The following is a 23,345-nucleotide window of genomic DNA, read 5'->3' as shown; positions in this document are numbered from 1 at the left end:
CCGAGGGGCTTTACTGACCTTGTTCTCTTTCCACCCCACTCATATCTGTTTTCCTGCCTAACACTTCCACATGAATAATATGCCACTGTATGGATAGACCACACTTTCTATACCTATTTGTCCGCTAATGGGTTGCTTCTACCTTTTGACTATTGTGAATAATGTTGCTACAAAAGTCAATATACAAACATCTGAGATCCTACTTCCAATTCTTTTGGCTCTGTACCCCAAAGTGGTATTGCTGGATCATGTGGTAATTCTATTTTAAATGTTGGGGTGAATGCATCATTTGAGATGCTCTCCTTTGCTATATCAGTTTGGGCTTTAAATGTGAGATTCATCAGAATGTGGATGATACATAAGTTGGATCAAACTAATACAAGAACACTTGAACTGAAAAAATAGAAATGTTGCAGTTAAGAGCATAATGAGGAAGTTTTTCAGTCCATATTCATACTCTGGTCCTCAACTTGAAAATATGCAGACTCAACTTTGCCACTTCACAGCAGGATGATCTGGATCTGTTGCAGGAACTGCGGGAACTATGAACAAGGAGTCGGGACACAGAGACGTTTGGTGAGAAGCAGTTTATTGGTGCCAGCGCTGGCTCAATGGATTCTTAACCGAAGGCTGAGCCCAGAGCCCAGGGGGTCCATGCCTTTTATACATTCACTGCAAGGGTGAAGGAGAGTCAGCCCCCAGGAATGTTGCAGTGGGAACTGTTAGTGTTCTTACAGGTTCATCCAGAATGCTAGTTATGTTTTAACCTATCTCAATAAAGGATACCCGGACATTGTATTGTAAACTAACGGGCCTCCGTGACTATAATCAGCAAGCTGTTCCATATCACTGGGTCCCAGTGGGGGGTACATTGTTACATTGCTTCAAAATCAAGCACCCTGGTATTCCTCTGCGTTTTTAAAGCCTTAAAGAAACGTCTCTTTTCTTGGCTTGGCTTCCTGCCACATTTCTGGGAACTTATTTGTAGTACTCATACCTACAGGAGACGGTGATAAAAAGAGAAGGCTTATTTATTAACTTAGATTGTTAGGGGGCATTGTTTATTTTCCTCGGTTCTTGTTCCCACTGCAAAAAAAAAAAAGAATTGAAGGGCAGAGACACAGTAGAGAAGCAGAGTAAAAGTTTTATTTAAAGGTACTTAAAGAGAGAAAAAGTGCAGGTGACCTCAGGGAGGACAGGAGCCCTGAAAGGTTTGTTTTATTTAAAAAGAGAAAGTGCACACTCAGAGAAAGGGGAGCATGGGAGAGAGAGAGTTGCACTGAAAGACTGGGAAAAAGTTAAAGTTACACACTTAGAAAGTCCAGGTGACCTCAGAGAGAGGAATGCACTGAAAGGTTGGGGGTTTCCCCTTTTAAGGATTCTTCAGGAATGTGACTAAGGGCTTGGGGTGCAGACTTGTTAAGTGGTCTCTGAATATTTAGAGTTAACTTAGCACCAGGAACTTCCTGCTCTGATTTCTCCCTGGGATACCAGTGTCTGTCTTGGTCTGGGAGCATATCAAACAAGACTGCCTGCCCAGCCCCCAAGGTGGGCTGAGTTATTGTCTGTTTGCTTAAGAGTAAGTTAAGAATCTTACTTCTCAATTTCCTAGATATTAAAGTGCAATCTTTAAGATGGAATACTTCCTGCCTTTTACTATGTTGTTTACAGCTGGGGCTGCATGCCAAATTAGTTGCCTCAGTTGCAAACTACTTGATTAGGGCCGAAGGAGAGGAAAAACAGCATATAGGTAAAGTTAAAAAATGAGCTGGACAAGAGATAAAGAAGGACACTACATAATGATAAAGGGCTCAGTACAACAAGAGGATATAACCATTCTAAATATATATGCACCCAATACAGGAGCACCAGCATATGTGAAGCAAATACTAACAGAACTAAAGAGGGAAATAGACTGCAATGCATTCATTTTAGTAGACTTCAACACACCACTCACCCCGAAGGATAGATCCACCGGGCAGAAAATAAGTAAGGACACAGACGCACTGAACAACACCCTAGAACAGATGGACCTAATAGACATCTATAGAACTCTACATCCAAAAGCAACAGGATATACATTCTTCTCAAGTGCACATGGAACATTCTCCAGAATAGACCACATACTAGCTCACAAAAAGAGCCTCAGTAAACTCCAAAATATTGAAATTATACCAACCAATTTTTCAGACCACAAAGGTATAAAAGTAGAAAAAATTCTACAAAGAAAAAAAAAGGCTCACAAACACATGGAGGCTTAACAACATGCTACTAAATAATCAATGGATCAACGAAAAAATCAAAATAGAAATCAAGGAATATATAGAAACAAATAACAACAACAACACTAAGCCCCACCTTCTGTGGGACGCAGGGAAAGCAGTCTTAAGAGGAAAGTATATAGCAATCCAGGCACACTTGAAGAAGGAAGAACAATCCCAAATGAATAGTCTAACATCACAATTATCAAAACTGGAAAAAGAAGAACAAAGGAGGCCTAAAGTCAGCAGAAGGAGGGACATAATAAAGATCAGAGAAGAAATAAACAAAATTGAGAAGAATAAAACAATAGCAAAAATCAATGAAACCAAGAGGTGGTTCTTTGAGAAAATAAACAAAATAGATAAGCCTCTAGCCCAACTTATTAAGAGAAAAAGAGAATCAACACAAATCAACATAATTAGAAATGAGAATGGAAAAATCACGACAGACTCCACAGAAATACAAAGAATTATTAAAGACTACTATGAAAACCTATATGCCAACAAGCTGGAAAACCTAGAAGAAATGGACAACTTCCTAGAAAAATACAACCTCCCAAGACTGACCAAGGAAGAAACACAAAAGTTAAACAAACCAATTACGAGCAAAGAAATTGAAACGGTAATAAAAAAAACTACCCAAAAACAAAACCCCGGGGTCGGACGGATTTACCTCAGAATTTTATCAGACACACAGAGAAGACATAATACCCATTCTCCTTAAAGTGTTCCAAAAAATAGAAGAAGAGGGGATACTCCCAAACTCATTCTATGAAGTCAACATCACCCTAATACCAAAACCAGGCAAAGACCCCACCAAAAAAGAAAATTACAGACCAATATCCCTGATGAATGTAGATGCAAAAATACTCAATAAAATATTAGCAAACAGAATTCAACAGTATATCAAAAGGATCATACACCATGACCAAGTGGGATTCATCCCACGGATGCAAGGATGGTACAACATTCGAAAACCCATCAACATCATCCACCACATCAACAAAAAGAAAGACAAAAACCACATGATCATCTCCATAGATGCTGAAAAAGCATTTGACAAAATTCAACATCCATTCATGATAAAAACTCTCAGCAAAATGGGAATAGAGGGCAAGTACCTCAACATAATAAAGGCCATATATGATAAACCCACAGCCAGCATTATACTGCACAGCAAGAAGCTGAAAGCATTTCCTCTGAGATTGGGAACAAGACAGGGATGCCCACTCTCCCCACTGTTATTTAACATAGTACTGGAGGTCCTAGCCACGGCAATCAGACAAAACAAAGAAATACAAGGAATCCAGATTGGTGAAGAAGAAGTTAAACTGTCACTATTTGCAGATGATATGATTCTGTACATAAAAAACCCTAAAGACTCCACTCCAAAACTACTAGAACTGATATCGGAATACAGCAAAGTTGCAGGATACAAAATTAACACACAGAAATCTGTAGCTTTCCTATACACTAACAATGAATCAATAGAAAGAGAAATCAGGAAAACAATTCCATTCACCATTGCATCAAAAAGAATAAAATACCTAGGAATAAACCTAACCAAAGAAGTAAAAGACTTACACTCTGAAAACTACAAGTCACTCTTAAGAGAAATTAAAGGGGACACTAATAAATGGAAACTCATCCCATGCTCATGGCTAGGAAGAATTAATATCGTCAAAATGGCCATCCTGCCCAAAGCAATATACAGATTTGATGCAATCCCTCTCAAATTACCAGCAACATTCTTCAATGAATTGGAACAAATAATTCAAACATTCATATGGAAACACCAAAGACCCCGAATAGCCAAAGCAATCCTGAAAAAGAAGAATAAAGTAGGGGGAATCTCACTCCCCAACTTCAAGCTCTACTACAAAGCCATAGTAATCAAGACAATTTGGTACTGGCACAAGAACAGAGCCACAGACCAGTGGAACAGACTAGAGACTCCAGAAATTAACCCAAACATATATGGTCAATTAATATTTGATAAAGGAGCCATGGACATACAATGGCAAAATGACAGTCTCTTCAACAGATGGTGCTGGCAAAACTGGACAGCTACATATAGGAGTATGAAATTGGACCATTGTCTAACCCCATATACAAAGGTAAACTCAAAATGGATCGAAGACCTAAATGTAAGTCATGAAACCATTAAACTCTTGGAAAAAAACATAGGCAAAAACCTCTTAGACATAAACATGAGTGACCTCTTCTTGAACATATCTCCCCGGGCAAGGAAAACTACAGCAAAAATGAGCAAGTGGGACTACATTAAGCTGAAAAGCTTCTGTACAGTGAAAGACACCATCAATAGAACAAAAAGGAACCCTACAGTATGGGAGAATATATTTGAAAATGACAGATCCGATAAAGGCTTGACGTCCAGAATATATAAAGAGCTCACACGCCTCAACAAACAAAAAACAAATAACCCAATTAAAAAATGGGCAGAGGAACTGAACAGACAGTTCTCTAAAAAAGAAATACAGATGGCCAAATCACACATGAAAAGATGCTCCACATCGCTAATTATCAGAGAAATGCAAATTAAAACTACAATGAGGTATCACCTCACACCAGTAAGGATAGCTGCCATCCAAAAGACAAACAACAACAAATGTTGGCGAGGCTGTGGAGAAAGGGGAACCCTCCTACACTGCTGGTGGGAATGTAAATTAGTTCAACCATTGTGGAAAGCAGTATGGAGGTTCATCAAAATGCTCAAAACAGACCTACCATTTAACCCAGGAATTCCACTCCTAGGAATTTACCCTAAGAACGCAGCAATCAAGTTTGAGAAAGACAGATGCACCCCTTTGTTTATTGCAGCACTATTTACAATAGCCAAGAATTGGAAGCAACCTAAATGTCCATCGGTAGATGAATGGATAAAGAAAATGTGGTACATATACACGATGGAATACTACTCAGCCATAAGAAGTGGAAAAATCCAACCATTTGCAGCAACATGGATGGAGCTGGAGAGTATTATGCTCAGTGAAATAAGCCAAGTGGAGAAAGAGAAATACCAAATGATTTCACTCATCTGAGGAGTATAAGAACAAAGGAAAAACTGAAGGAACAAAACAGCAGCGGAATTACAGAACCCAAAAATGGACTAAGAGGTACCAAAGGGAAAGGAACTGGGGAGGATGGGTAGGCAGGGAGGGGTAAGGGGAGGGAAGAAGAAGGGGGGTATTAAGACTAGCATGCATGGGGGGAGGGAGAAAGGGGAGGGTGGGCTGCACAACACAGAGAGGACAAGTAGTGACTCTACAACATTTTGCTAAGCTGATGGACAGTAACCATAATTTGGTTGTTATGGGGGACCTGATATAGGGGAGAGCATAGTAAACATAGTATTCTTCATGTGAGTATAGATTAAAAATTAAAAAAAAAAAAAGAAAGAAAGAAAGAAAAGGGGGATTACTCCTTGATAGGATAAAACTATTGGTAAATCAAAGATCAACACATGCTTTAAATATCCTTAATGTTGATCACTTAAAGGGTGTCAGATAATCAGCTATGAAGGTACTCTTTTCTGACAATATTCCTTTCTCTTAATAAAAAAAAAAAAAGCAGTTACTGTGTGCTGACCTCCAATGAGTTCTGCACAGTGGTATAGTGGGCATGTCAACGTGTGGGCAAAGGGTCTGTTTGTTTCTATGCAGAAGATCAAGGCCTAGCTTGGATACCCAGAAAATGAACTAAGATACGATATGAGGAGGAGCTTCCGGCATCAGCACTCTCTGGAGGACTTGTGCCGGGGATGATCATCAAAAAGCCTCCACAGGGATCCGGACGATGCTGCGGTTGTGGCTGCATCCAGCCCACCGTCTCCTGGACTTGCCATAGGAATGAGGAGGGAGATGTCTAGGCTGGCATGTGCATACAGTGAGACAACGAATTTGACCGTATCTGTACTGTTGGAACTCAACCAGGAGTTGGGAGGGGTGCAAGGTGTAGCACTCCATAATCTTATGACTATAGACTATCTATGGTTAAAAGAACATATGGGATGTGAACAGATCCCAGAAATGGGCTGCTTTAATTTGTCTGATTTCTCTCAGACTGTTCAAGTATAGTTGGACAATATCCATCATATCATAGACAAATTTTCACAAGTGCCTAGGGTGCCTAAATGGTTTTCTTGGCTTCACTGGAAATGGATGGTAATTATAGATTTGCTTTGTTTATGTCACCGTATTCCTATTATGTTAATATGTGTGTGCAAATTAGTTAGTAGTTTAAAACCTATACATACTTAAGGTACTCTACAAGAAGATATGTCAAAGAAATAATGAATCCTCCCATGTTTCCTTCCATATGCTACATCTGTAGCTTTTCTTCTTTCTACCTAATTACAACCCTTAAATAGAATTTGTGCCTGATATCTTATTTACCGAGTATCATAATTCCTCCAGGTGGTAAAGATACCTCGAGACAAGTGCTGGGCATAGAAGCCACAGGGCATAAATCTGCAAAGAAGTAAAAAGCTAACCTTTTCAAACAATATGGCTTCTCTCTCACTTACCAACTTTACATTTCCCTGTATGGCCCCGGAAGATGACTGGTTAGCCAGAGACGGGTAGGATTCCTCAAGGGAGGAACAACCTAAGACAGGCACAGTTGCAGGGGGACCATCAGGTGAGAATTTGGGGATCAACAGAGGTGAGGCTCAGTACCTCACCCCCCCTGCTTTGAGAGAAATCTTCTGCATCCATGGATGTTTTGCTGCCCTTGTCTAGCCTGGATTAATACTTAGTCCATAGACACACACCTGATCATCTGATCATCTACATTTGCCCTCTTACAGCACTAAACTATGTTTTCTACCTTTATCTTGCATCTACCTACCACTTCAGCATTTTATTAAAAATAAAAATAATAATAATAATAAAGGGAGAAATGTGGGATCAACATATAAATCAAGTACAAAAATCAAACGAATATTCATATTTGATCTGATTGTTTATAGGTCATAATGCGTTATCAAAACCGAAAGTTTCTGTGATGAGTGCCCTTTTACTGTTCACCATCTAAGAATTTATTCACTATGTAAGAATTCGTTCACCATGTAAGAACTTGTTCATTATGCTTCAGAAGATTGGAGACTGACGAGAATTAGACTTGAGATGGATTAATGATTGTGCATTGAGCATTGACCCCCCTATACTGAATTTTATTGTTGTTTACAACCATTTGATCAATAAATATGAGAGATTCCCTCTCAAAAAAAAAAAAAGAGCTGGGCCTTCATGATTAACACAATAAAGACATGAGCTATGCTGAGGGGCCCTCCTTTATCTGGGGAATATTCACACATTGCAGGCCAAGTTGCTCCTGGCTTTTTGAGCTTTAACTGATTAACTCTGGGCTTTCCTGCCCTTCTTTTCTTTCCACCCTGCCCATATCTATTTCCCTGCCTAACAGATATACCCCAGAATTTTACCTGGATAGGCTTCTACCTGCTGAGCAACCAAAAAACCTTGCTCAACAGAACATCTTTTGGATGAATATGGTCAAATAGTCCTCATTGCCAAGCTTTTCATTTTCTAAAATTCACTCCTATCTACCATTATCACCTCCATTAAAACATTAAAAAGGGCTGCCTTCCAGGGATTCTCAAAGACAAAAAAGGGGAGCTGCCAATTGCTTTAATAATAATTCAAGAAGTCTGCTGAAAATTTTACACACACACACACACACATCATACGTATATGAACAAATATATATAATCATACTTATATTGTGAATATATATATAAATGAAACTGCTTAAGCTAACTAAAATAATTTTTGGCAAGCATCCTCTCATCTTTTAGGGACTCACTTCAGGGGTTGATCCAACAGGAAGCTTTCTCTGAATTCTCCCTATGGACTCATTCTCCATGTGGTGCTGTTAGGCAGGAAAATACATATGAGTGGATGGGAAAGAGAAAAAGGCCAGAAAGTCCACTAAAAAGTCAATTAAAGCTCAAAAAGCCAAGAGCAACTTAGCCTGGAATGTTTGAATATTTCCCAGATAAAGGAAGGTACCTCAACATAGTCCATGTCTTATTGTGTTAATCATGCTGGCACAGCTTACTTTCTTTTTTATTTTATTTTATTTTATTTTGGTATCATTAATCTACAATTATATGAAGAACATTATGTTTACTAGGCTCCCCCCCTTCACCAAGTCCCCCCAAAAACCCCATTACAGTCACTGTCCATCAGCACAGTAAGATGCTGTAGAATCTCTACTTGTCTTCTCTGTGTTACACAGCCCTGCCAGTGCCCACCCCCCCACATTATACATGCTAATCGTAATGCCCCCTTTCTTTCCCCTCCCCACCCTTATACCTCCCTTCCCACCCATCCTTTTCATTCCCTTTCCCTTTGGTAACTGTTAGTCCATTCTCATCTGTGAGTCTGCTGCTGTTTTGTTCCTTCAGTTTTTCTTTGTTCTTATACTCCACATATGAGTGAAATCATTTGGTACTTGTCTTTCTCCACCTGGCTTATTTCACTGAGCATAATACCTTCTAGCTCCATCCATGTTGTTGCAAATGGTAGGATCTGTTTTCTTCTTATGGCTGAATAATATTCCATTGTGTATATGAACCATATCTTCTTTATCCATTCATCTACTGATAGACACTAAGGTTGCTTCCATTTCTTGGCTATTGTAAATAGTGCTGCAATAAACATAGGGGTGCATCTGTCTTTTTCAAACTGGGCTGCTGCATTCAAAGTGTAAATTCCTAGAAGTGGAATTCCTGGGTCAAATGGTATTTTTATTTTGAGATTTTTGAGGAACCTCCATACTGCTTTCCACAATGGTTGAACTAATTTACATTCCCACCAGCAGTGTAGGAGGGTTCCCCTTTCTTCACATCCTCGCCAACATTTGTTGTTGTTTGTCTTTTGGATGGTGGCAGTCCTTACTGGTGTGAGGTGTTATCTCATTGTGGTTTTAATTTGTATTTCTCTGATGACTAGTGGTGTGGAGCATCTTTTCATGTGTCTGTTGGTCATCTGAATTTCTTCTTTGGAGAACTGTCTGTTCACCTCCTCTGCCCATTTTTTAATTGGATTATTTGCTTTTTGTTGTTGAGGTACATGAGCTCTTTATATATTTTGGATGTCAACCCTTTATCAGATCTGTCATATATGAATATATTCTCCCATACTGTAGGGTACCTTTTTGTTCTATTGATGGTGTCCTTTGCTGTACAGAAGCATTTCAACTTAATATAGTCCCACTTGTTCATTTTTGCTTTTGTTTCCCTTGCCCATGGAGATATGTTCATGAAGAAGTCATTCATGTTTATGTCCAAGAGATTTTTGCCTATGTTTTTTTCTAAGAGTTTTATGGTTTCATGGCTTACATCCAAGTCTTTGACCCATTTCAAATTTACTTTTGTGTAAAGGGTTATACAGTGATCCAGTTTCATTCTCTTACTTGTTGCTGTCCTGTTTTGCCAGCACCATCTGTTGAAGAGACTGTTATTTTCCCATTGTATATCCATGGCTCCTTTATTGTATATTAATTGACCATATATGTTTGGGTTAATGTCTGGAGTCTCTATTCTGTTCCACTGGTCTGTAGCTCTGTTCTTGTGCCAGTACCAAATTGTCTTGATTACTGTGGCTTTGTAGTAGAGCTTGAAGTTGGGGAGTGAAATTCCCCCACTTTATTCTTTCTTCTCAGGATTGCTTTGGCTATTTGGGGTCTTTGGTGGTTCCATATGAATTTTTGCACTATTTGTTCCAGTTCTTTGAAGACTGCTGTTGGTAATTTGATAGGAATTGCATCAAATCTGTATATTGCTTTGGGCAGGATGGCCATTTTGATGATATTAATTCTTCCTAGCCAAGAGCATGGGATGAGTTTCCATTTGTTAGTGTCCTCCTTAATTTCTCTTAAGAGTGTCTTATAGTTTTCAGGGTAAAGGTCTTTCACTTCCTTGGTTAGGTTTATTCGTTGAATAACAGTGAGGAGAGTGGGCATCTCTGTCTTGTTCCTGATCTCAGAGGAATAGCTTTCAGCTTCTCGCTGTTCAGTATAATGTTGGCTGTGTGTTTATGATATATGGCCTTTATTATGTTGAGGTACTTGCCCTCTATGCCCATTTTGCTGAGAGTTTTTATCATGAATGGATGTTGAATTTTGTCAAATGCTTTTTCAGCATCTATGGAGATGATCATGTGGTTTTTGTACTTATTTTTATTAATGTGCTGGATGATGTTGATGGATTTTCAAATGTTGTACCATCCTTGCATCCCTGGGATGAATCCCACTTGGTCATGGTGTATGGTCCTTTTGATGTATTTTTGAATTCGGTTTGCTAATATTTTGTTGAGTATTTTTGCATCTACATTCATCAGGGATATTGTTCTGTAATTTTCTTTTTTGGTGTGGTCTTTGCCTGGTTTTGGTATTAGGGTGATGTTGACTTCATAGAATGAGCTTGGGAGTATTCCCTCCTCTTCTATTTTTTGGAAAAATTTAAGGAGAATAGGTTTTATATCTTCTCTTTATGTCTGATAAAATTCTGAGGTAAATCCATCTGGCCTGGGGGTTTTGTTCTTGGGTAGTTTTTTGATTACCGCTTCAATTTCATTGCTGGTAATTGGTCTGTTTAGATTTTCTGTTTCTTTCTGGGTCAGTCTTGGAAGGTTGTATTTTTCTAGGAAGTTGTCCATTTTTTTTAGGCTTTCCTGCTTGTTAGCATATAGGTTTTCATAGTATTCTCTAATAATTCTTTGTATTTCTGTGGGGTCCATCGTGATTTTTCCTTTCTTGTTTCTGATTCTGTTGATGTGTGTTGATTCTCTTTTTCTCTTAATAAGTCTGGCTAGAGGCTTATCTATTTTGTTTATTTTCTCAAAGAACCATCTCTTGGTTTCATTGATTTTTTCTATTGTTGTATTCTTCTCAATTTTATTGATTTCTTCTCTTATCTCTATTATGTCCCTCCTTCTGCTGACTTTGGGCCTCACTTGTTCTTCTTTTTCCAGTTTCAATAATTGTGACTTAGACTATTCATTTGGGATTGTTCTTCCTTCTTTAAATAGACCTGGATTGCTATATACTTTCCTCTTAGAACTGCCTTAGCTTTGTCTCAACAAAATTGGGGCTTTGTGCTGTTGTTGTAATTTGCCTCCATATATTGCTTGATCTCTATTTTAATTTGGTCATTGATCCATTGATTATTTAGGAGCATGTTGTTAAGCCTCCATGTGTTTGTGAGCCTTTTTGTTTTCTTTGTAGAATTTATTTCTAGTTTTATACCTTTGTGATCTGAGAAGTTGGTTGGTAGAATTTCAGTCTTTTTGAATTTACTGAGGGTCTTTTTGTGGCCTAGTATGTGGTCTATTCTGGAAAATGTTCCATGTGCACTTGAGAATAATGTGTATCCTGCTGCTTTTGGGTATAGAGTTCTGTAAATGTCTGTTAGGTCCATCTGTTCTAGTGTGTTGTTCAGTGCCTCTGTGTCCTTACTTATTTTCTGTCTGGTGGATGTGTCCTTTGGAGTGAGTGGCGTGTTGAAGTCTCTTAGAACGAATGCATTGCATTCTATTTCCTCCTTTAATTCTGTTAGTATTTGTTTCACATGTATTGGTGTTCCTGTATTAGGTGCATATGTATTTATAATGGTTATATCTTGTTAGACTGACCCCTTTATCATTATGTAATGTCCTTCTTTATCTCTTGTTACTTTCTTTGTTTTGAAGTGTATTTTGTCTGATACTAGGACTGCAACACCTGCTTTTTTCTCCCTGTTGTTTGCATGAAATACTTTTTCCATCCCTAGACTTTTAGTCTGTGTCTGTCTTTGGGTTTGATGTGAATCTCTTGTAAGCAGCATATAGATGGGTCTTGCTTTTTTTTTTTGTTTTTTGAGAGGGCATCTCCCATATTTATTGATCAAATGGTTGTTAACAACAATAAAATTCTGTATAGGGGGGTCAATGCTCAATGCACAATCATTAATCCATCTCAAGCCTAATTCTAGTCAGTCTCAAATCTTCTAAAGCATAACGAACAAGTTCTTACATGGTGAACGAATTCTTACATAGTGAATAAGTTTTTACATGGTGAACAGTACAAGGGCATTCATCACAGAAACTTTCGGTTTTGATCCTGCATTATGTACTATAAACAATCAGGTCAAATATGAATATTCGTTTGATTTTTATACTTGATTTATATGTTGATCCCACATTTCTCCCTTTATTATTATTATTATTTTTATTTTTAATAAAATGCTGAAGTGGTAGGTAGATGCAAGATAAAGGTAGAAAACATAGTTTAGTGCTGTAAGAGGGCAAATGTAGATGATCAGATGATCAGGTGTGTGCCTATGGACTAAGTATTAATCCAAGCTACATAAGGGCAGCAAAACATCCACGGATGCAGAAGATTTCTCTCAAAGCAGGGGGGGTGAGGTTCTGAGCCTCACCTCTGTTGATCCCCAAATTCTCACCTGGTGGCCTCCCTGTGACTGTGCCTGTCTTAGGTTGTTCCTCCCTTGAGGAATCCTACCCATCTCTGGCTAACCAGTCATCTTCCGGGGCCATACAGGGAAATGTAAAGTTGGTAAGTGAGAGAGAAGCCATATTGTTTGAAAAGGTTAGCTTTTTACTTCTTTGCAGATTTATGCCCTGTGGCTTCTATGCCCAGCACTTGTCTCGAGGTATCTTTACCACCTGGAGGAATTATGATACTCGGTAAATAAGATATCAGGCACAAATTCTATTTAAGGGTTGTAATTAGGTAGAAAGAAGAAAAGCTACAGATGTAGCATATGGAGGGAAACATGGGAGGATTGATTATTTCTTTGACATATCTTCTTGTAGAGTACCTTAAGTGTGTATAGGTTTTAAACTACTAACTAATTTGCACACACATATTAACATAATAGGAATGTGGTGACATAAACAAAGCAAATCTATAATTATCATCCATCTCCAGTGAAGCCAAAAAAACCATTTAAGCACCCTAGAGATTTGTGAAAATTTGTCTATGATATGATGGATATTGTCCAACTGTACTTGAACAGTCTGAGAGAAATCAGACAAATTAAAGCAGCCCATTTCTGGGATCTGTTCACATCCCATATGTTATTTTAACCATAGATAGTCTATAGTCATAAGATTTTGGAGTGCTACACCTTGCACCCCTCCCAACTCCTGGTTGAGTTCCAACAGTACAGATCCGGTCAAATTCGTTGTCTCACTGTATGCACATGCCACTCTAGACATCTCCGTCCTCATTCCAATGGCAAGTCCAGAAATGGTGGGGTGGATGGAGGCACAACCGCAGATTCGCCCAGATCCCTGTGGAGGCTTTTTGTTGATCATCCCCCTGGAACAAGTCCTTCAGAGAGTGCTGACGCCGGAAGCTCCTCCTCATATCGTATCTTAGTTCATTTTCTGGGTATCCAAGCTAGGCCTTGATCTTCTGCATAGAAACAAACAGACCCTTTGCCCACACGTTGACATGCCCTCTATACCACTGTGCAGAACTCATTGGAGGTCAGCACACAGTAACTGCTTTTTTTTTTTTTTATTAAGAGAAAGGAATATTATCAGAAAAGAGTACCTCCATAGCTGATCATCTGACACCCTTTAAGTGATCAACATTAAGGATATTTAAAGCATGCGTTGATCTTTGATTTACCAATAGTTTTATCCTGTTAAGGAGTAATCGCCCTTTTCTTTCTTTCTTTTTTTTTTTAATCTTTAATCTACACTTACATGAAGAATACTATATTTACTATGCTCTCCCCTATATCAGGTCCCCCCTAACAACCACATTACGGTTACTGTCCATCACCTTAGCAAAATGTTGTAGAGTCACTACTTGTCCTCTCTGTGTTGTGCAGCCCACCCTCCCCTTGCTCCCTCCCCCCCATGCATGCTAATCTTAATACCCCCCTTCTTCTTCCCCCCCTTATCCCTCCCTGCCCACCCATCCTCCCCAGTTCCTTTCCCTTTGGTACCTGTTAGTCCATTTTTGGGTTCTGTAATTCTGCTGCTGTTTTGTTCCTTCAGTTTTTCCTTTGTTCCTGTACTCCTCAGATGAGTGAAATCATTTGGTATTTCTCTTTCTCCGCTTGGCTTATTTCACTGAGCATAATACTCTCCAGCTCCATCCATGTTGCTGCAAATGGTTGGATTTTTCCACTTCTTATGGCTGAGTAGTATTCCATTGTGTATATGTACCACATCTTCTTTATCCATTCATCTACCGATGGACAATTAGGTTGCTTCCAATTCTTGGCTATTGTAAATAGTGCTGCGATAAACATAGGAGTGCATCTGTCTTTCTCAAACTTGATTGCTGTGTTCTTAGGGTAAATTCCTAGGAGTGGAATTCCTGGGTCAAATGGTAGGTCTGTTTTGAGCATTTTGATGCACCTCCATACTGCTTTCCACAATGGTTGAACTAATTTACATTCCCACCAGCAGTGTAGGAGGGTTCCCCTTTCTCCACAGCCTCGCCAACATTTGTTGTTGTTTGTCTTTTGGATGGCAGCTATCCTTACTGGTGTGAGGTGATACCTCATTGTAGTTTTAATTTGCATTTCTCTGATAATTAGCGATGTGGAGCATCTTTTCATGTGTCTCTTGGCCATCTGTATTTCTTTTTTAGAGAACTGTCTGTTCAGTTCCTCTGCCCATTTTTTAATTGGGTTATTTGTTTTTTGTTTGTTGAGGCGTGTGAGCTCTTTATATATTCTGGACGTCAAGCCTTTATCGGATCTGTCATTTTCAAATATATTCTCCCATACTGTAGGGTTCCTTTTTGTTCTATTGATGGTGTCTTTCACTGTACAGAAGCTTTTCAGCTTAATGTAGTCCCACTTGCTCATTTTTGCTGTAGTTTTCCTTGCCCGGGGAGATATGTTCAAGAAGAGGTCACTCATGTTTATGTCTAAGAGGTTTTTGCCTATGTTTTTTTCCACGAGTTTAATGGTTTCATGACTTACATTCAGGTCTTTGATCCATTTTGAGTTTACTTTTGTGTATGGGGTTAGACAATGGTCCAGTTTCATTCTCCTACATGTAGCTGTCCAGTTTTGCCAGCACCATCTGTTGAAGAGACTGTCATTTTGCCATTGTATGTCCATGGCTCCTTTATCAAATATTAATTGACCATATATGGTTGGTTTAATGTCTGGAGTCTCTAATCTGTTCCACTGGTCTGTAGCTCTGTTCTTGTGCCAGTACCAAATTGTCTTGATTACTATGGCTTTGTAGTAGAGCTTGAAGTTGGGGAGTGAGATTCCCCCTACTTTATTCTTCTTTTTCAGGATTGCTTTGGCTATTCGGGGTCTTTGGTGTTTCCATATGAATTTTTGAATTATTTGTTCCAATTCATTGAAGAATGTTGCTGGTAATTTGAGAGGGATTGCATCAAATCTGTATATTGCTTTGGGCAGGATGGCCATTTTGACGATATTAATTCTTCCTAGCCATGAGCATGGGATGAGTTTCCATTTATTAGTGTCCCCTTTAATTTCTCTTAAGAGTGACTTGTAGTTTTCAGAGTGTAAGTCTTTTACTTCTTTGGTTAGGTTTATTCCTAGGTATTTTATTCTTTTTGATGCAATGGTGAATGGAATTGTTTTCCTGATTTCTCTTTCTATTGATTCATTGTTAGTGTATAGGAAAGCTACAGATTTCTGTGTGTTAATTTTGTATCCTGCAACTTTGCTGTATTCCGATATCAGTTCTAGTAGTTTTGGAGTGGAGTCTTTAGGGTTTTTTATGTACAGAATCATATCATCTGCAAATAGTGACAGTTTAACTTCTTCTTCACCAATCTGGATTCCTTGTATTTCTTTGTTTTGTCTGATTGCCGTGGCTAGGACCTCCAGTACTATGTTAAATAACAGTGGGGAGAGTGGGCATCCCTGTATTGTTCCCGATCTCAGAGGAAATGCTTTCAGCTTCTCGCTGTGCAGTATAATGCTGGCTGTGGGTTTATCATATATGGCCTTTATTATGTTGAGGTACTTGCCCTCTATGCCCATTTTGCTGAGAGTTTTTATCATGAATGGATGTTGAATTTTGTCAAATGCTTTTTCAGCATCTATGGAGATGATCATGTGGTTTTTGTACTTATTTTTATTAATGTGCTGGATGATGTTGATGGATTTTCAAATGTTGTACCATCCTTGCATCTCTGGGATGAATCCTACTTGGTCATGGTGTATGGTCATTTTGATGTGTTTTTGAATTCGGTTTGGTAATATTTTGTTGAGTATTTTTGCATCTACATTCATCAGGGATATTGGTCTACAATTTTCTTTTTTGGTGGGTCTTTGCCTGGTTTTGGTATTAGGGTGATGTTGGCTTCATAGAATGAGTTTGGGAGTATTTCCTCTTCTTCTATTTTTTCGAATACTTTAAGGAGAATGGGTATTATGTCTTCTCTGTGAGTCTGATAGAATTCCGAGGTAAATCCGTCTGGCCCCGGGTTTTGTTCTTGGGTAGTTTTTTGATTACTGTTTGAATTTCTTTGCTCGTAATTGGTTTGTTTAACTTTTGTGTTTCTTCCTTGGTCAGTCTTGGGAGGTTGTATTTTTCTAGGAAGTTGTCCATTTCTTCTAGGTTTTCCGGCTTGTTGGCATATAGGTTTTCGTAGTAGTCTTTAATAATTCTTTGTATTTCTGTGGAGTGTGTCGTGATTTTTCCATTCTCATTTCTGATTTTGTTGATTTGTGTTCATTCTCTTTTTCTCTTAAGAAGTTTGGCTAGAGGCTTATCTATTTTGTTCTTTTTCTCAAAAAACCACCTCTTGGTTTCATTGATTTTTGCTATTGTTTTATTCTTCTCAATTTTGTTTATTTCTTCTCTGATCTTCATTATGTCCCTCCTTCTGCTGACTTTAGGCCTCATTTGTTCTTCTTTTTCCAGTTTCGATAATTGTAATGTTAGACTGTTCATTTGGGATTGTTCTTCCTTCTTCAAGTGTGCCTGGATTGCTATATACTTTCCTCTTAAGACTGCTTTCGCTGTGTCCCATAGAAGTTGGGGCTTTGTGTTGTTGTTGTCATTTGTTTCTATATATTCCTTGATCTCTATTTTGATTTGTTCATTGATCCATTGATTATTTAGTAGCATGTTGTTAAGTCTCCTTGTGTTTGTGAGCATTTTTGTTTTCTTTGTAGAATTTATTTCTACTTTTATACCTTTGTGGTCTGAAAAATTGGTTGGTAGAATTTCAATATTTTGGAGTTTACTGAGGCTCTTTTTGTGAGCTAGTATGTGGTCTATTCTGGAGAATGTTCCATGTGCACTTGAGAAGAATGTATATCCTGTTGCTTTTGGATGTAGAGTTCTATAGATGTCTATTAGGTCCATCTGTTCTAGTGTGTTGTTCAGTGCCTGTTTGTCCTTACTTATTTTCTGCCCGGTGGATCTATCCTTTGGGGTGAGTGGTGTGTTGAAGTCTCCTAAAATGAATGAATTGCAGTCTATTTCCCTCTTTAGTTCTGTTAGTATTTGCTTCACATATGCTGGTGCTCCTATGTTGGGTGCATATATATTTAGAATGGTTATACCCTCTTGTTGGACTGAGCCCTTCATCATTTTGTAGTATCCTTCTTTATCTCTTGTTACTTTCTTTGTTTTGAAGTCTGTTTTGTCTGATATTAGTACTGCAACCCCTGCTTTCTTCTCACTGTTGTTTGCCTGAAATATGTTTTTCCATCCCTTGACTTTTAGTCTATCCTTGTCTTTGGGTTTAAGGTGAGTTTCTTGTAAGCAGCATATAGATGGGTCTTGCTTTTTTATCCATTCTGTTACTCTCTATCTTTTGATTGGTGCATTAAGTCCATTTACATTTAGGGTGACTATTGAGAGATATGTACTTATTGCCATTGCAGGCTTTAGATTCGTGGTTACCAAAGGTTCAAGGTTAGCTTCTTTAGTATCTAACTGCCTAACTTAGCTCGCTTATTGAGCTGTTATATACACTGTCTGGAGATTCTTTTCTTCTCTCCCTTCTTATTCCTCCTCCTCCATTCTTCATATGTTGTGTGTTTTGTTCTGTGCTCTTTTTAGGGGTGCTCCCATCTAGAGCATTCCCTGTAGGATGCCCTGTAGAGGTGGTTTGTGGGAAGCAAATTCCCTCAGCTTTTGCTTGTCTGGGAATTGTGTAATCCTGCCATCATATTTAAGTGATAGTCGTGCTGGATACAGTATCCTTGGTTCAAGGCCCTTCTGTTTCATTGCATTAAGTATATCATGCGAGTCTCTTCTGGCCTGTAGGGTTTCTGTTGAGATGTTAGACTGATGGGTTTTCCTTTATAGGTGACCTTTTTCTCTCTAGCTGCCTTTAAAACTCTTTCCTTGTCCTTGATCCTTGCCATTTTAATTACTATGTGTCTTGGTGTTGTCCTCCTTGGATCCTTTCTGTTGGGGGTTCTGTGTAATTCCATGGTCTGTTCGATTATTTCCTCCCCCAGTTTGGGCTAGTTTTCAGCAATTATTTCTTCCAAGAGACTTTCTATTCCTTTTCCTCTTTCTTCTTCTTCTGGTACCCCTATAATACAAATATTATTCCTTTTGGCTTGGTCACATAGTTCTCTTAGTCTTGTTTCATTCGTGGAGATTCTTTAATCTCTCTCTATGTCAGCTTCTATATGTTCCTGTTCTCAGGCTTCTATTCCTTCAATGGCCTCTTGCATCTTATCCATTCTGCTTATAAATCCTTCCAGGGATTGTTTCACTTCTGTGATCTCCTTCCTGACATCTGTGATCTTCCTCCGGACTTCATCCCATTGCTCTTGCATTTTTCTCTGCATCTCTGTCAGCATGTTCATGATTTTTATTTTGAATTCTTTTTCAGGAGGACTGGTTAGGTCTGTCTCCTTCTCAGGTGTTGTCTCTGTGATCTTTGTCTGCCTGTAGTTTTGCCTTTTCATGGTGATAGAGATAGTTTGCAGAGCTGGTACGAGCGACCGCTGGAAGAGCTTCCCTTCTTGTTGGTTTGTGGCCTTCCTCTCCTGGGAGAATAGCTACCTCTAGTGGCTTATGTTTGTCAGGTGTGCGCAGACAGGGCTTCTGCTACCTGCCGGTTTGCTATGGAGTTTATCTCTGCTGTTGCTGTGAGCATGGCCTGGCTTGGGCTGCTCCTCCTAAGTGGTCGAGCCCTGTTGTAGGGGGAGCGGCCGGGAGGGTATTTATCTCTGTAAGGGGCCTCTGTGCTCCCTGTTGCTCAGGGGGTTAGAGTGCCCAGAGATCCCCAGATTCCCTGCCTCTGGTCTAAGTGTCCTGTCCTGCCCCTTTAAGACTTCCAAAAAGTACTCTCCAAACCAAAACAACAACAGCAACAATGATAGAGGGAACAGAAAAAAATAAAAGAAAAAAACATGCGATTTTTTTTTGTCCTCATGCGCCAGTCCCAGGCACCCGCTCAGTGGTCCTGCTGCCCTCCCTCCCTAGCACCAGGGTCCCTGTCCCTTCAAGGCTTCCAAAAAGCATCTGCCCACCGGTCCCGCAGGGAAAAACACGCCATATTCTTTGTCCTCAGGCGCCGGTCCCAGGCACCCACTCAGTGGTCCTTCTCCTCTGCCTCCCTAGCATCGGGGTCCCTTTCCCTTTAAGGCTTCCATAAAGCACTTGCCAAAAAGAAAAAAAAGGGGAAAAACGCGCGATTTCCTCTGTCCTCAGGTGCCGGTCTCAGGCACCCGCCCACCGGTCCCACAGGGAGAAACGCTCGATATTCTTTGTCCTCAGGCGCCGGTCCCAGGCACCCGCTCACCGGTCCTGCTGCTCTGCCTCCCTAGCAACAGGGTCCCTGTCCCTTTAAGGCTTCCAAAAAACACTCGCCAAAAAGAGAAAAAAAAAGGGGAAAAACGCGCGATTTCCTCCGTCCTCAGGCTCCTGTCCCAGGCACCCGCTCACTGGTCCTGCTGCCCTGCCTCCCTAGCACCGGGGTCCCTGTCCCTTCAAGGCTTCCAAAAAGCACCTGCCCACCGGTCCCGCAGGGAAAAACGCGCGATATTCTTTGTCCTCAGGCGCCGGTCCCAGGCACCTGCTTACCGGTCCTGCTGCTCTGCCTCCCTAGCACCGGCATCCCTGTCCCTTTAAGGCTTCCAAAAAGAACTCGCCAAAAAGAGAAAAAAAAGGGGGAAAAACGTGCGATTTCCTCCGTCCTCAGGCGCCTGTCTCAGGCACCCGCCCACCAGTCCCATAGGGAAAAACTCGTGGTATTCTTTGTCCTCAGGCGCTGGTCCCAGGCACCTGCTCACCGGTCCTGCTACTCTGCCTCCCTAGCTCCGGGGTCCCTGTCCCTTTAAGGCTTCCAAAAAGCACTCGCAATAAAGAGAAAAAAAAAGGGGAAAAACGCGAATTTCCTCCGTCCTCAGGCGCCGGTCTAAGGCACCCATGCTCCGGTCCCATAGGGAAAAACGCACTATATTCTTTATCCTCAGGCGCCGGTCCCAGGCACCTGCTCACCGGTCCCGCCGCCCTGTCTCCCTAGCAACGGGGTCCCTGTCCCTTTAAGGCTTCCAAAAAGCACTCGCCAAAAAAAAAAAAAATCAAAACCGCTCCGGTTTCTTTCCACCCGCCGGGAGCCGGGGGGAGGGGTGCTCAGGTCCCCCCGGGCCGGGGCTTGTATCTTATCCCCTTTGCAAGGCGCTGGGTTCTTGCAGGTGTGGATGTGGTCTGGATGTTGTCCTGTGTCCTCTGGTCTCTATTTTAGGAAGAGTTTTCTTTGTTATATTTTCATAACTCTATGTGTTTTTGGGAGGAGATTTCCACTGCTCTACTCACGCCGCCATCCTGGCTGCGCCCCGGGTCTTGCTTTTTTATCCACTCTATTACTCTGTGTGTTTTGATTGGTGCATTCAGTCCATTTACATTTAGGGTGATTATTGAAAGATGTATTTATTGCCATTGCAGGCTTTAGATTCGTAGTTACCAAAGGTTCAAGGTTACCTTCTTTACTCTCTTACTGTCTACCTTAACTTGCTTATTGAGCTATTATAAACACTGTCTGATGTTTCTTTATTTCTCTCCCTTCTTATTCCTCCTCCTCCATTCTTTATATGTTGGGTGTTTTATTCTGTGCTCTTTTGTGTTTCCTTTGACTTCTTTTATGAGTAGTTGATTTTATTTTTTGCCTTTAGTTAGTATTTAGCTCGTCTGCTTTCCTTGCTATGATTTTATTTTCTCTGGTGACATCTATTTAGCCTTAGGAGTGCTCCTATTTAGAGCAATCCCTCTAAAATACTCTGTAGAGGTGGTTTGTGGAAGGCAAATTCCCTCAACTTTTGCTTGTCTGGCCTGTAAGATTTCTCTTGAGAAGTCTTATGATAGCCGATGGGTTTTCTTTTTAGGTGACCTTTTTCCTCTCTCTAGCTGCCTTTAAAACTCTGTCCTGGTCTTTGATCTTTGCCATTTTAATTATTATGTGTCTTGGTGTTGTCCTCCTGGGGTCCCTTGTGTTGGGAGTTCTGTCAGCTTCCATTATCTGAGAGGCTATTTCCTCCCCAGTTTGGAGAAGTTTTCAGCAGTTCTTTCTTCAAATACATTTTCTATCCATTTTTCTCTCTCTTCTTCTTCTGGTACCCCTATAATGTGATTATTGTTCCTTTTGGATTGGTCACACAGTTCTCTTAATATTGTTTCATTTCTGGAGATCCTTTTATCTCTCTCTGCGTCAGCCTCTATGCGTTCCTGTTCTCTGGTTTCTATTCTATTTATGGCTTCTTGCATCTTGTCTATTCTGCTTTTAAGTCCTTCCAGAGATTGTTTTATTTCTGTTGTCTCCCTCCCTACTTTGTCGGTTAGCTCTTGCATTTTTCTCTGCAGCTCCATCAGCATGGTTATGACCTTTATTTTGAATTCTTTTTCAGGAAGATTGGTTAGGTCTATCTCCCCAGGTTCCCTCTCAGGGGAGGATGTCTGTGTGATTCTGGTCTGTATTAAATTCTTCTGCCTTTTCATGGTGATAGAGGTAGTTGTGGGGAGTTGGCACATTGTCGGCTGGGAGAACGTCCCTTCTTGCTAGTTTGTGGCTTTCCTCTCCTAGGAGAACAGTGACCCCTAGTGGCTTGTGCTGCGCAGTTGCGTGCAGACGGGGACCCTGATTCTTGCCGGCACCGCTGTGGAAGGAGCTCTTCGCCATGGCTGCTGCGGGCCTTGCTGGCCTCAGGCTGTTGCTCCGCTATGGCGGGGCTGCGCCAGAGGGGGAATGGGTGGGAGGCTGTTTATCACCATCAGGGGCCTCTGAGCTGCCCTGCCACCATGGGGTTAGGGTGCCTGTAGTTCCCCGGGCTTCCCAGCTGCTGGGCTGTGTGTGCTGGGACGCTTCTGTCCAGCTGTGGGGTCCCTGTCCCTTTAAGACTTTCATAAAGCACTCGCTTTTCTTTTGTCCCAGGGGTGCCGCCTGTGGGGACGCTCTCGCAGGTTTTGCTGTTCCATTTCCCTAGTATCCAGCACCCCACGCACTGTGTGTCTGCACTCCCAGTGCGGATGACTAGGGCTGGGTGTTTAGCAGTCCCGGGCTCCCTCTCCCTCCCCGCTCCGACTCCTCTTCTCCCGCCAGGGAGCTGGGGTGAGAGGCGCCCTTGGGTCCTGCTGGGCCACAACTTGTATCTTACCCCCTTCATGAGGCGCTGGGTTGTCTCAGGTATAGATGTAGTCTGGCTGTTGTACTGTATTTTCTGGTCTCTCTTTTAGGAATAGTTGTATTTGTTGTATTTTCAAAAATATATATGATTTTGGGAGGAGATTTCCGCTGCTCTACTCATGCCACCATCTTGGCGCCTCCCCCCACAGCTTACTTTCTTTACCTTTACCTATATGTTGTTTTTTCTCCTTCCAGCCTTTATTAAGTAGTTTGTAACCTAGGCAATTAATTTATCATGCAGGCCCAGCTGTGAACAACATAGTAAAAGGCAGGAAGGATTACACCTTAAAGGTAAGATTGCATGTCACCCCGGAAGTTTAACAAGTAAGATTCTTGACTTAGTCTTTAGCAAACAGACAATACCTCTGCCCTCCTTGGGGGCTGGGCAGGCCACCTTTTGATATACTTCCAGACCAAGATGCCAGTATC

At 40.7% G+C, this 23,345-nt stretch overlaps 1 long non-coding RNA gene across 1 annotated transcript in view; it reads left to right on the top strand.

Annotated features, from left to right (window-relative positions):
- LOC118970556 (uncharacterized) overlaps positions 1 to 23,345 on the top strand; it is a 50,948-nt gene that overhangs the window by 19,645 nt on the left and 7,958 nt on the right. Inside the window, exon 3 of the long non-coding RNA XR_005058613.2 lies at positions 23,158 to 23,207. This is a non-coding gene — a long non-coding RNA (uncharacterized lncRNA). The remainder of the gene's footprint in view (positions 1 to 23,157; positions 23,208 to 23,345) is intronic.

Source organism: Manis javanica, chromosome 12, assembly GCF_040802235.1.
Source record: "Manis javanica isolate MJ-LG chromosome 12, MJ_LKY, whole genome shotgun sequence".
In the NCBI taxonomy this organism is placed as follows: domain Eukaryota; kingdom Metazoa; phylum Chordata; class Mammalia; order Pholidota; family Manidae; genus Manis; species Manis javanica.
Note: the sequence above shows the minus strand (reverse complement) of the source record. Positions and strands in the feature narration are given on the sequence as shown.